Source organism: Pan paniscus, chromosome 10 (assembly GCF_029289425.2).
Source record: "Pan paniscus chromosome 10, NHGRI_mPanPan1-v2.0_pri, whole genome shotgun sequence".
Classification (NCBI taxonomy): Eukaryota; Metazoa; Chordata; class Mammalia; order Primates; family Hominidae; genus Pan; species Pan paniscus.
This window is the reverse complement of record NC_073259.2, coordinates 106,501,312-106,515,306: the sequence shown is the minus strand read 5'-3', so window position 1 is coordinate 106,515,306 and position 13,995 is coordinate 106,501,312. Positions and strand designations below refer to the sequence as shown.

The window sequence follows — 13,995 nt, the reverse complement described above, 5'->3', positions numbered from 1 at the left end:
CCTACTTGTCAGATTGCAGCTCCCAAGTTCTGTTCAGAAGGTAGAGTTGGCATAGAAGTTCAGTAGCAGATTCCTAGCTGGTGTTCTCAACCCGACTCCTCTCTTCTATTAGAAGATGTTATCTATTAGATATTATCATTTATTTTTGTTTAAACAAAACAAAACGCTTATATGTGCCAATGCTTACAGAAACTCTGTAAGTTACAGAAATTTTGATAGTTCTCTATTATACATTGCAACAAGCCCAGACCTTTTTTTTTCTAGCATTAGAGAATTTGTCCTACTTAGGTAACTTTCTTTCTCCTGCTTCCTGGACACCCACCTTTTGTGCCAATCAAGTAGCTCTGTTCTCTTTTCCCTGTAACTGCCCTATTCATTCCTATCTGCTTTGCTTCCTTTCTATGTCTAAGCTTCTCTCCTGGGATGCTTTCTTCCTTTCTTTACTTATTAGAACTAAACTCACTTGTAAAATCTTAGCTGGAGTCTGACATCAAGCGAAACAAAGCACAGTATAGAGCTCATAGAGAATAGAAGATCTTTGTTCTTAAAGGGCCCTAGATGAGCCACTGCAAATGTGATCAGTATATTGAATGTACTGGCCTTGGGTGCTGTGTTAGTCTGCATTCTCCAGAGAAACAGAACAAGAGGAGTTCTATCAAGAGACTTACTATAAAGAATTAGCTCACATGATTATGGAGACAGAGAAGTCCCAAGATCTGCAGTCAGCAAGCTGGAGACCCCGGAGAGATGGTAATGTATTTCCAGTCCAAGTTTGAAGACCTGAGAACCAGGAGCGCTGGTAGTGTAAGTTCTAGTCTGAGTCCAAGTCCAAAGGCAGGAGAAGACTGACTTTGCAGCTTGAAGACAGGCAGAGAACTAATTATTATTATTATTTTTCTCAACTTTTTATTCTACTAAGATCTTCAACAGATTGGATGAAGTCCACCCAAAGCAATCTGCTTTACTACCCTACTACCCTACTAATTTAATTTTTTTTTTTTGAGACGGAGTCTTGCTCTGTCACCCAGGCTGGAGTGCAGGGGCACGATCTCTCTCTGCTCACTGCAACTTCCACCTCCCAGGTTCAATCGATTCTCCTGCCTCACCCTCCTGAGTAGCTGGGATTACAGGCATGCATCAGCACGCCAGGAAAATTTTTGTAATTTTAGTAGAGACGGGGTTTCACCATGTTGGCCAGGCTGATACCAAATTCCTGACCTCAGGTGATCCTCCTGCCTCAGCCTCCCAAAGTGCTGGGATTACAGGTGTGAGCCACCGCACCCGGCCTAATTCAAATGTTATTTTCACGTCGAAACACCCTCACAGACACACCAGAAATAATGTTTAATCTGGGCACTCCATGGCCCAGTCATGTTGACACAAAAATTAACCATCGCATTGGCTGAGTGCGGTGACTCAGGCCTGTAATCCCAGCATTTTATGAGGATGAGGTGGGTGGATCACCTGAGGTCAGGAGTTTGAGACCAGCCTGGCCAACATGATAAAACCCCATCTCTCCTAAAAATACAAAATTAGCCAGGTGTGGTGGTGCATGCCTGTAATCCCAGCTACTCGGGAGGCTGAGGCAGGAGAATCACTTGAATCTGAGAGGCAGAGGTTGCAGTGAGCTGAGATTGCACCATTGCATTCAAGCCTAGGCGACAAGACCAAAACTCCGTCTCAAAAACAAACAATCAAAAACAATGAAAAAACAAAATTAACCATCACAGGTGCTATTCCAGCAGGAAACCATTGTATTCTTTGTCACCATTGCCTTCTAATAAAATCCTCAAATAAACTTCATTCCAACATCCTGGATGGTGTCTCAGGCAGAGCCGTTTGTTTTTCTGGACATTAGGGATCAGGATAGTTTCAGCTATTATAAATTTCAGCCTGATCTGAATAAAAACTTTAATCACATCTCTAATTAAAAGGCTCTCCTTCCTTATTCTCCCAGAGGCTTGAAGTAGGAAAGGAGGAGGTAAGATTTGCCTTTTTCTTCCATTCTCCACCTCTTGTCTCACTTGCTAGATGCTCTGGGGTTAGCCAGGTAGGAAGGGCTAGAAGTTAAGAGCTCTATATATGTATATTTTTTAACCTAGCCAGTCCTAGTCTCCAAAAACCTCCTGTGTAGCAAACATCCAAATACTGATAATTTTTCAATAAGGGGTTTTGTGGGTTCTTTGGAGACTCTCTGTTGGAGACCTCTGATAGCGCAAAATTTCCTGATATGGTGAGGTCCTCTCTTGCTGCCCTCTTATGACATGCCCTCGTCCCTACTTCAGCAGTTTACAGTACGTCACCTCTTTCTGGCTGGACACTGGTCAGCAGCCTTCTTGGGTGGGGTCTCTGCAGCATCTGCTCTGCATTTTGCCTCACTAAGCTCTGAAAGTGTGATGCTCTGTCTTCTTCATTATAGACAGCGCCAGCCAGCCTCTCCCTCTTGGACTTTTCTAGGGGAGAATCAGGCACCAGTCTCTGCACTTCTGGAACTCCAGGGAACACAGGTCAGTCCTCTGTGGTAGGCAGAATAATTGTGTCTCACAGATGTCCACACCCTGATCTCTGGAACCTGTAAATATGTTACCTTACCTGGCAAAAGGGGCTTTGCAGATGTGATTGAGGTTATGGACCTTGAGTGGGGGAGATTATCCTGGATTATCTATGTGGCCCCAGTCTAATTAACTCACCACAGGAGTCCTTAAAAGTGGGGCACCTTTTTAGATGGCTATAGTCAGGGAGAGAGATGTGACTACAGAAAAAGGGCAGAGACATATGACATGAGAAATACGTTCCCCACCATTGCTGACTTGAAGATGGAGGAAGACAGCCACAGGCCAAGTCAGTGAATAGCCTCTAGGAGCTGATAATGGCCCTGAGCTACAGCCAGCAAGAAAGCATGTATCTCGGCCAGGTGTGGTGGCTCATGCCTGTAATCCCAGCACTTTGGGAGGCCAAGGCGGGTGGATCCCTTGAGGTCAGGAGTTCGAGACCAGCCTGACCAACATGGTGAAACTCTGTCTCAACTAAAAATACAAAAATTAGCCAGGCGAGGTGGCAGGCACCTGTAATCTCAGCTACTTGGGAGGCTGAGGCAGGAAAATCGCTTGAATCCAGGAGGTGAAGTTTGCAATGAGCCAAGATTGCGCCATTGCACTCCAGCCTGGGCAACAGAGTGAGACTCTGTCTTAAAAAAAAAAAAAAAAGAAAAAAAAGAGAAAACATGTATCTCAATCCCACAACTGCAAGTAATTGAATTTTGCCAACAACCTAACTGATCAGGAGACAGATTATTCCGTAGAGCTTCTAGAAGTCCGCTTAGTTTGCTGACACCTTGATTTTAGATTCCTACTAGAGATTTAGATTTAGAGATTCCTACTAGATTTCTGTTCTACAGATATACATTTGTGTTGTTTTAAGCCACTAAATTTGTGGCAATTTTTTAATGGCAGCAATAGAAAACTAATGTACTCTCAGATTTTCTCACTGGGTCTACCAGTTCTGCCTTTTAGTAAGCAGGCAGGTAAGAGGATGGTGAGATGGTGTTCTTTTTTTGGCAGGGACTGTCTGCTTCCATTCTCTACCATTGCTTCTCTTGCGACTCCTCCTGCATGGTTTGGGAAGGCAACAGAATGTTTTCCTTTTTCTTTTCTTTTTTTTTTTTTTCTTTTTGAGATGGAGTCTCACTCTTGTCGCCCAGGCTGGAGTGCAGTGGTGCGATTTTGGCTCACTGCAACCTCCGCCTCCCAGGTTCAAGTGATCCTCCTGCCTCAGCCTCCTGAATAGCTGGGATTACAGTCATGCGCCACCATGCCAACTAATTTTTGTATTTTTAGTAGAGATGGGGTTTCACCATATTGGCTAGGCTAGTCTCAAACTCTTGACCTGAGGTGATCCACCCGCCTGGCCTCCCAAAGTGCTGGGACTGTAATCATGCCTATGGGTGTGAGCTACTGCCCCCGGCCAACAGCATGTTTTTCTATACCACGGATTGACAACTTCGTTGTCCTCACTCTTTCTTATATATAGGCTGTAGGCTGGAGGTGGATTTCTTGATGTGTCCAGATCTTACTCTCTTAGTCACAATGTAGAGGCAGGAAAAGTCTCATTTAGCATTGTTGGACACATTTCACAAATCTTTGTCCCTTGTTGTGTGTTTCAGTGCAAGCACATGTAGACCATTTTTAAGCATTTCCGTTCCTCACCAGCTACCTGAATTCCCTCTGCCTGCATGAGGTCTGCTTGATGGAACTCCTGTTACTGATTGTCCTCTGCATTTTAGTGAACACACCTCTGATGTTGGACTATGCACTGTTGGTTCTATTGCCTGTCTGAAATTAATTTTATTTAATCAAAATAAAGACTTTAATCACATCTCTAATTATAAACCTCTCCTCCCATGTTCTCCCAGAGGCTTGAAGTAGGAAAGGAGGAGGTAAGATCTGCCTTTTTCTTCCACTCGCCACCTTTTCTTGTTTGTTGGTTTGTTTTTGAGACTGAGTTTTGCTCTTATTGCCCAGGCTGGAGTGCAATGGCGCGATCTTGGCTCACTGCAACCTCTGCCTCCCGGGTTCAAGCAATTCTCCTGCCTCGTCTCCCTAGTAGCTGGGATTACAGGCACCCACCACCACGCCTGGCTCATTTTTTTTGTATTTTTAGTAGAGATAGGGTTTCACCATGTTGGCCAGGCTGGTTGTGAACTCCTGACCTCAGGTGTTCCACCCGCTTCAGCCTCCCAAAGTGCTGGGATTACAGGCATGAGCCATCATGCCCAGCCCCACTCTCTACCTCTTGTCTCACTTGCTAGACGCTCTGGGATTAGCTAGGTAGGAGGAGCTAGAAGTTGAGAGCTGGTTTTTTTTCTTTCTTTCTTTTTTTTTTTAACCTAGCCAGTCCTACTCTGCAAAAACCTCCTGTGCAGCAAACATCCAACGGACCAAGTCAGCTCCTTCAGCACATAGCCAGCAGGACATCATGGCTTATGTCTGAGCCTTCCAGAGCACAAACAGAGCCTCAGGTTTGCAAGGATAGAAGGCACCCTAAAGATCAGTTGTTTCACTGCTTCTCTTCTCCTGCTCTTTGAACTTGAATCCTCCCTCTTCATTGGTCTTCCAGGATACATATATGGCAGATCCTTAGGGGATCTCAGTACTTATTTTTTTAAAAAAATATATAAATGAGTTTTTTTAATGATTAAAAATTTTTTTTCTTTTTCTTTTTTAATTTTCAAAAATTTTCCATAAGTTATTGGAATACAGGTGGTATTTGCTTATGTGACTAAGTTCTCTTTTTAAATTTTTTTTGAGATGGAATTTCACTCTTGTTGCCCAGGCCAGAGTGCAATGGTGCGGTCTTGGCTCACCGCAACCTCTGCCTCCCGGGTTCAAGTGATTCTTCTGCCTCAGCCTCCTGAGTAGCTGGGATTACAGGCATCCACCACACACCTGGCTAATTTTTGTATTTTTAGTAGAGACGGAGTTTCACCATGTTGGCCAGGCTGGTCTCAAACTCCTGACCCCAGGTGATCTGCCTACCTTGGCCTCCCAAAGTGCTGGGGTTACAGGCGTGATCCACCGTGCCCGGCCATGAGTAAATTCTTTAGGGTGATTTGTGTGATTTTGGTGCACCCATCACCCAAGCAGTATACACTGCACCATACTGGTAGTCTTTTATCCCTCACCCCTCTCTGTCTTCCCACAAGTCATCAAAGTCCATTGTATCATTCTTATGCCTTTGCATCCTCATAGCTTAGCTCCCACATATCGGTGAGAACTTACGATGTTTGGTTTTCCATTCCCGAGTTACTTCACTTAAAGTATTAGTCTCCAGTCTCATCCAGGTCACTGCAAATGCTGTTAATTCATTCCTTTTTATGGCTGCATAGTATTCCATCATATATATATATATATATATACCACAGTTTCTTTATCCACTCATCAATTGATGGGCATTTGGGGTGGTTCCACGATTTTGCAGTTGTAAATTGTACTGCTATAAACATGCGTGTGCAAGTATCTTTTTCGAATAATGATTTCTTCTCTTGTGGCACCTTATTCTGTTATGGAGATTTTCTCTGAGTTCTTTTGAGGGCAGGGAACAAACCTTAACCATTGCGTCAACATCAGCCCCAACTCAGAGCCTGAAGCCTTGCAGGAACTCAGTGAATGAATGAGTGAATGAATGAATGCATATTTTTGAGTCCCAAACTGGCTTCCCTGTAGTTTCCATAAGGTAGTCCTTGGGTAATTCAGAATGATTTAAATCCCCTCTCTACAGCATCAACTTTAACTATAAAAAGCTATCCTGTCCTAATTAAGTGTTTCATTCTGATTTGATATATTTTCAAACCCTTAAATGATATTCCCACACATCAGTTACAACCTTTTCTGTTTTAGTTATATAATCACCTCCTAAAGAATGTTCTGCTTTCTGGAAGACATTCAGCTTGAGGGTGGGGTGGAAGTGATTGTGTAACTATTGCAAAAGCCTGTGGTTTGAATCTTTCCAAAAGTCTTATCTCAGCAGCCCAGACGCAGTACTCTGCCAATAGTCACAGCTTCTCTGTTTCCCATTGTGTCATCTGCAGACGGCCCTGACGAGGGCTGAGAGCTCATATGGAAAGTGTCATGGTGTGTTTTAAGTGTAACAGAATATCAAATGGGACTTTTCATGGTGTCTTGAAATTTTATCTGAATCCCCAAAGTTGAGAGCAAAAGGTGATAATTATCCCCAGATTTCTGAATAGGATATTAGCACAGACATATCCATGCAGAAATTATGAAGCGACAGCAAAACTAGTATGGTGATTATCAACCTCAGTCATATCCTCCAGCTGAAAAGGAGGAAGGGGATTAGAAAGTGGCCTTGGGGTAGGGATAGTGTCATGGCATTTCCTGTTCTCTTCCTCTGGGGAAACTCTTGAGAGAGTTCAGGGCTCCTGTGGTGTCCTGGGATTGGAGTAGAGTGGAGGAGGAGAGATTATGAAGGAGTGGGTTTGTGTCTTCCGGCATTTAGGGACATAAATGAATGGAAACTAGGGTTTGCTTCCTGCCTGGTGAGTCTGGAATTTGGGGGGGGTGTTGGTTGAAACCACCAGGGAATCCTAAATGAGAGGGTCGTAGTGGAACCTGTTTACACTGCCAGAATTTGTAGTGGTGAAGGCATGCGTTTCCGAGGCGCTACAATGGAAAACAGCTGGCCTTGAATCAGAAGTGCTGCCTATGGGGTGAAGGGACTCCAGCAATGAGCTGTTATATGCTGTACTTCTGAGCAGGAGCTGAGAAATTTGCAAGAAACTTCTGGGAGAAGGCTGGGCATGGTGGCTCATGCCTGTAATCCCAGCACTTTGGGAGGCCAAGGTGGGTGGTCACTTGAGGTCAGGAGTTTGAGACCAGCCTGGCCAACATGACAAAACCCTATCTCTACTAAAAATACAAAAGTTAGCTGGGTGTGATGGTGCATGTCTGTAATCCCAGCTACTCGGGAGGCTGAGGCAGGAGAATCTCTTGAACCTGGGAGGAGGAGGTTGCAGTGAGCTGAGATTGCACCACTGTACTCCAGCCTGGGCAACAGAAGGAGACTCTGTCTCAAAAAAAAAAAAAAAAAAAAAAAAAAGAAACTTCTGGGAGAAGTGGGAGAGTGCACTGACTTTGAAGGGAGTTTTTCAGCCAGGTGGTCCCCACAGAGAGCCTTCAAAAGCCCCACAAATGCTTCCCATTGGAGAGAGCCAGCATGTGGGCTCCTCCTACTGCAAGGCCATGGTATACTGTATTACAAGAGCATCTGCCACAAAGATATATTTGCCCTTCTTCCCTTAATCCCCCTGCTCCCTGACTGGACCCTGGAGAGCCCAGACACAGCAGAGCAAGCGGGAGCCATGTGAAAGAGTTGGAAGAAGAGCAGACAGTTCCTCCTTCCCATGCTGTAGGTCACCACACCAGGCTGAGACTGCACTGAGTACACGATTGAAGTATTTTTTTTTCTTTCCTTTTTTTTTTTTTGAGGGACAGGGTCTCATTCAGTTGCCCAGGCTGGAGTGCAGTGGTCTGATCATAGCTCACTACAACCTCAAACTCCTAGGCTCAAGAGATCCTTCTGCCTCAGCCTCCTGAGTGGCTAGGACTGCAAGAATGCACCACCATACCAAGCTAATTTTAAATTTTTTGTAGTGATGGGGTCTTGCTATGTTGCCCAGGCTGGTGTTGGACTCCTGGCCTTAAGCAATCCCCCTACCCTCGCCTGCCAAAGCACTGGGAATACACACATGAGCCACGGTGCCTGGCCTGAAGTTTTTAATAGAAATGTTTAATGAGTTTTCATTCTTGAAAGTAATTTCAAAATCTATGAGATAAGCCCGAGATATTGCCCAGAGCTGGGGAAGGATGCTGCGATGTATCATATTCTGAAGGGGCTATCAGAGAAACATGAAACTGTTTTCTGTTTGTACACTAATGAGCTTAGCTCATTTGATAAACTTAATAAGTAAACAATAATTTTAGGTAAATTCCAGAGAGGCTAGTCCCGAGGAATAGGTGGGCAACACACTATTGTCTAGAACTTTGGTATTATAGACTTGTTTTTAAAGTTTTTGATATTGTTATTTAATTTTTTTAAAGTAATAATAACCTTTATTGACCGGTCACTATGTGCAGGCACTGTGACAAAGTGCATTGCAATATTCTTTCATTTAATTTTAACAATTCTGCAATACAGGAATTTTATCTTTATTCTACAAAAATAAGGAAATTGTATGTCAGAGAAGTGAACCAACTGGTGCAATACAATGATGCTAATAAATAGCAGAGATAGGGTTTAAAAAGTTTTTATTTTGAAATAATTTTATGATTACAGAAAAGTTGCAAAAATAGTACAGTGAGTCCCATATATTCTTCCTTCAGCTTCTCCTAATGTTCACTTCTTACATAACCATAATATAACTACTAAAACTAGGAAAGTAAGTAACGTTGATACTTTTTTTTTTGAGACAGTCTCTTCCAGACAGAGTCTGTCGCCCAGGCTGGAGTACAGTAGCGTGATCTCAGCTTACTGCAACCTCTGCTTCCCGGGTTCAAGCAATTCTCCTGCCTCCACCTCCCTAGTAGCTGGGATTACACGCTCTTACCACCACTCCCAGCTAATTTTTGTAGTCTTAGTAGAGACAGGGTTTCACCATGTTGGCCTGGCTGGTCTCGAACTCCTGACCTCAGGTGATCCACCCGCCTCAGCCTCCCAAAGTGCTAGGATTACAGGCATGAGCCACTGCACCTGGCTGATACAATATTATTAACCAATCTATAGACCTTATTCAAATTTTGAGGTTCCTCAATTTTCCTAACGAATGTTCTTTTTGTGGTCAGAATCCAACCTTTGGTCCCACATTACATTTAGTTGTCATGTTTTCATAGTTTCCTCCTAAATCTTTCTTTGCATCATTAAATTTTAAGATTGGGAAGGACATTAAAGGTCTTCTAGATGAATCATCCTGTGGATTCTCAAATACCCTCCATCAAAATCCCTGCTGTTCATTATTCGCACGAAGACACTGCCAGTCGTGGTCTGACCTAAATGGGGCCACCTCCATTAGAAGGTCCACATTTGCTTTCTTAATGCTTCCACCTATTGGTTCTGGTTCTTACCTTATATTTGCCATTTAGAACAAGGCCAATTTCCCTTCTATATGATAGCTTTCAAATATATGAAGACCATTATATTTATACTCCCACTGGAACCCCACCCTCCACTCCTACCACCAAATCTTTTCTTCTTTACAATGGACATCTTTAATTCTATCAACTGTTCCCCATATGTTATGGGTTTAAGTCCTTCTGCTTAAAACTACGGGCTTTGCCCTAAAATAGCTTCAAACTAGTCTGGGCCATTGTACCCTGAACTAGCTCCAGTTTGTACACATAGATGTAGATGTGGGTCTGTCTACAGCCGACCCTTGAACAATGTGGGAGTTAGGGTTGCTGACCCTGGAGAATTGAAAATTTTTAAATTACTTTTGACTCCCCCAAATCTTAACTACGAATAGCTCACTGTTTACCAGAAGCCTTACTGATGACATAAACAGTCGAATCACACATATTTTATGTGTATATATATATATATATATATATCATACTGCATTCTTACAATAAAGTAAGATAGAGAAAAGAAAATGTTATTAAGAAACTCATAAGGGCTGGGCGTGATGGCTCATGCCTGTAATCCCAGTTCTTTGGGAGGCTGAGGCGGGCAGATCATTTGAGGTCAAGAGTTCAAGACCAGCCTGGCCAACATGGCAAAACCTCATCTCTACTAAAAATACAAAAATTAGCCGGGTGTGGTGGCACATGCCTGTAATCCCAGCTGCTTGGGAGGCTGAGGCAGGAGAATTGCTTGAACCTGAGAGGTGGAGATTGCAGTGAGCCAAGATCACACCACTGCACTCCAGGCTGGGCAATAGTGCGAGACTCTGTCTCAAAAAAGAAAAAAAAAGTGAAAGAAACTCATAAGGAAGAGAAAATATATTTACTATTCATCAAGTGGAAGTGGATCATCATAAAAGTCTTCATTCTTGTCATCTTCACATTGAGTAGGCTGAGGAGGAGGAGAGGAGAGGTTGGTCTTGCTGTCTCTGGGATGACAGGCAGAAGAAAATCTCTAGCCTTGCTCTAGCCTGCCCTCCCTGTAAATAAGACTTCATGAGATATGCAATTGTAAGATTGCCCCTGCTTTTTGACACTGCCAAATTCAGAGAGAATCCAAAAATCCAGATTCTATAGCAAGTCCTTTCTGTCATTTTCATGCTGACGTTCCCCATGGTTCCCAACAGCCTGCATTCTCTCCCACTGCAACTGGTAATAAATCCAACTTGTTCAGTGTGCTACAGGTTGCGTGCAGTGTACAAGGGTTCCCTTTCCCTCTCTTCTCACCAAGACTTGTTATCTTTCAGCTTTTTGGTAATAGCCTCTCTAGAAGGTGGTATCTCATTAATTTGCATTTTCCTAATGATAATGATGTTGAGCAATTTTTCATGAACGTTTTAGCTGTTTTTAAGTTTTCTTTTGAGAAATGTCTGTTCAGATCTTTTGCCCATTTTTAAATTGGATTATTGGTTTCTTTGCTATTGAGTTGTTTGAGTTCTTTCTATATTTTGGATATTAACCCCTTATCAGATGTATGATTTGCAAATATTTTCTCCCACTCTATGGGTTGTCTCTTCACTTCGTTAATTGTTTCCTTTGCAGTGCAGAAGCTTTTTAATTTTGTGCAACCTCATTTGTCTATTTTTCCTTTTGTTACCTGTGCTTTTGGCATCATATCCAAAAAAATCATTGCCCAGACTGATATCATGGAGATTTTCCCCTATGTTTTCTTCCAGTAGTTTTACAGTTTCAGGTCTTGTATATAAGCCTTTATTTCATTTAGAGTTGATTTTTGTATTTAGTGTGAGATAAGATTCCAATTGTATTCTTCTGCATGTGGATATCCAGTTTTTCCAACACCATTTCTTGAAGAGACTGTCCTTTTCCCATCGTGTGTTCTTGGCAACTTTGTCAAAAATTAATTGACTATGAAGTGTGGGTTTTATTTCTGGGCTTTCTATTCTGTTCCATTGTTTGAGGTATCTTTTTTTACATCAGTACCATGCTGTTTTAATTACAATCACTTTATATCGTATTTTAAAATCAGGGAGTGGGATGCCTCTAGATTGGTTCTTTTCATTCCAGATTGTTTTGGCTTTCAGAGTCTTTTGTAATTCTATATGGATTTAAAGGATTTTTTTTTCTATTTCTATGAAAATGTAATGGAATTTTGATAAGGATTGTGCTGAATCTAAAGAATGCTTTGGGGAATATAGACATTTTAATATTAATTCTTCCAATCTGTGAACATGGAGTATCTTTCAATTTATTCGTGTTTTCTTCAATTTCTTTTTCATCAGTGTTTTGTAGTTTTCAGCATATAGGTCTTCCACCTCCTTGGTTAAATTTATGCCCAAGTATTTTATTTTTCTGTTGCTATTGTAAATGGGAATATTTTCTTAATTTAATTTTTGGATAGTTTGTTATTGATGTGTAGAAACACTACTGATTTTTGTGTGTTGAGTTTGTATCTTACAACTTTATTAAATTCATTTATCTGTTCCAACAGCTTTTTTGATGGCATCTTTAGGATTTTCTATATATAAGATTATGTTGCCAGCAAACAGATACAATTTCACTTCTTCCTTTCCTATTAGGATTCCTTTTATTTCTTTTTCTTGCCTAATTGCTCTGGCTAGGACTTCCAGTACTATGTTGAAAAGAAGTGGTGGAAATGGGCATCCTTTTCTTGTCCCTGATCTTGGAGAAAAAGGTTTCAATTTTTCACTGTTATTTTATTTTATTTTTAAAAAAGTTTTCTAACCACTAAGTATGATGTTAGTTAGCTATGCGTTCTCCCATATGGCCTTTATTGAGTTGAGGTACATTTTCTCTATACCTAATCGGCTGAGAGTTTTTTTTATCATAAAAGAGGTTGAAATTTGCCAAATGCCTTTTATTTTGCATCTGTTAAAATGATATGTTATATATTCTTTACTTTGTTAATATGGAATATCACATTTATTAATTTGCATATGTTTAATCATCCTTGCATCTCAGGATTAAATCCCATTTGTCATGGTGAATGATTCTTGTAATGTGTTGTTAAATTTGGTTTGCTAATATTTTGTTGAGAATTTTTGCAACAATGTTCATCAGGAATATTGGCCTGTAATTTTCTTTTTTTGTAGTGTGCTTGTTTGGCTTTAATTTCAATAATATATTTTATTTACCCCATTATATCTAAAATATTATCATTTCCAAATGTTGTCAATATTAAAGTATTATTGAGATTTAGCACCTTCTTTTTTGTTTCATACTAAACCATATCTCATTTGAGACTAGGCACATTTCAAGTTGACCCTTGAACAATATGGGGCTGGGGTGCTGACCCCTCACATAGTTGAATATTCATGTATAACTTTTGACTATCCCAAACCTAACTACTAGTAGCCTGCTGTTGACCAGAAGCCTTACTGCTAACATACTGTTGATTCACACATATTTTGTATGTTATATGTATTATATACCATAATTCTTACAATAGAAAAAGCTAGAGAAAAAAGAAAAGAAAATGTTATTAAAAATTATAAAGAAGATTATATGTATTCTTCATAAGTGGAAGTACATCATCATAAAGGTCTTCATCCTCATCCTTTTCATGTTGAGGAGGCTGAGGAGGAGGAGAAAGAGGAGAGGTTGGTCTTGCTGTCTCAGAGGTGGCAGAGGCAGAAAAAAATCCGTGTATAGATGGACCTGCACAGTTTAAACCTGTGTTGTTCAAGGGTCAACTGTATTCAGTAGTTACATTTGGCTCCTGTATTGAACAGCACAGATCTAGAATCTATTGCTTTAGTTCTCCTGCTGATTTAGCAAATAATAAGCCGGGCACGGTAGCTCATGCCTGTAACCCCAGCACTTTGGAAGGCTGAGGTGGGCGAATCACTTGAGGTCAGGAGTTTGAGACCAGGCTGGACAACATGGTGAAACCCTGTCTCTACTAAAAATACAAAAAATTAGCTGAACATGGTGGCACGTTCCTGTAATCCCCCCCCCACTCGAGAGGCTGAGGCAGGAGAATCACTTGAACCCGGGAGGTGGAGGTTGCAGTGAGTTGAGATCATGCCACTGTACTCTAACCTGGGCAACGAGCAAGACTCCATCTCAATAAATAAATAAATAAATAAATAAAATAATTTTTGGCTGGGTGTGATGGCTCACTTCTGTAATCCTAGCACTTTGGGAAGCTGAGGCAGGAGGATCGCTTGAGGCCAGAAGTTTGAGACCAGCCTGGGCAACATAATAAGACCCCATCTTTAGAAAAAAATTAAGAAATTAGCTGGGCATGGTGGCGTGTATCTATAGTCCCAGCTACTCAGGGGGCTGAAGTGGGAGGATACTTTGAGCCCAGGAGGTTGAGGCTACT

The 13,995-nt window shown here is 41.6% G+C and overlaps 1 protein-coding gene across 2 annotated transcripts in view; it reads left to right on the top strand.

The window, feature by feature from the left end:
* Nucleotides 1–13,995, top strand: part of LOC130540681 (uncharacterized) — a 169,711-nt gene that overhangs the window by 57,125 nt on the left and 98,591 nt on the right. The window lies entirely within an intron of this gene.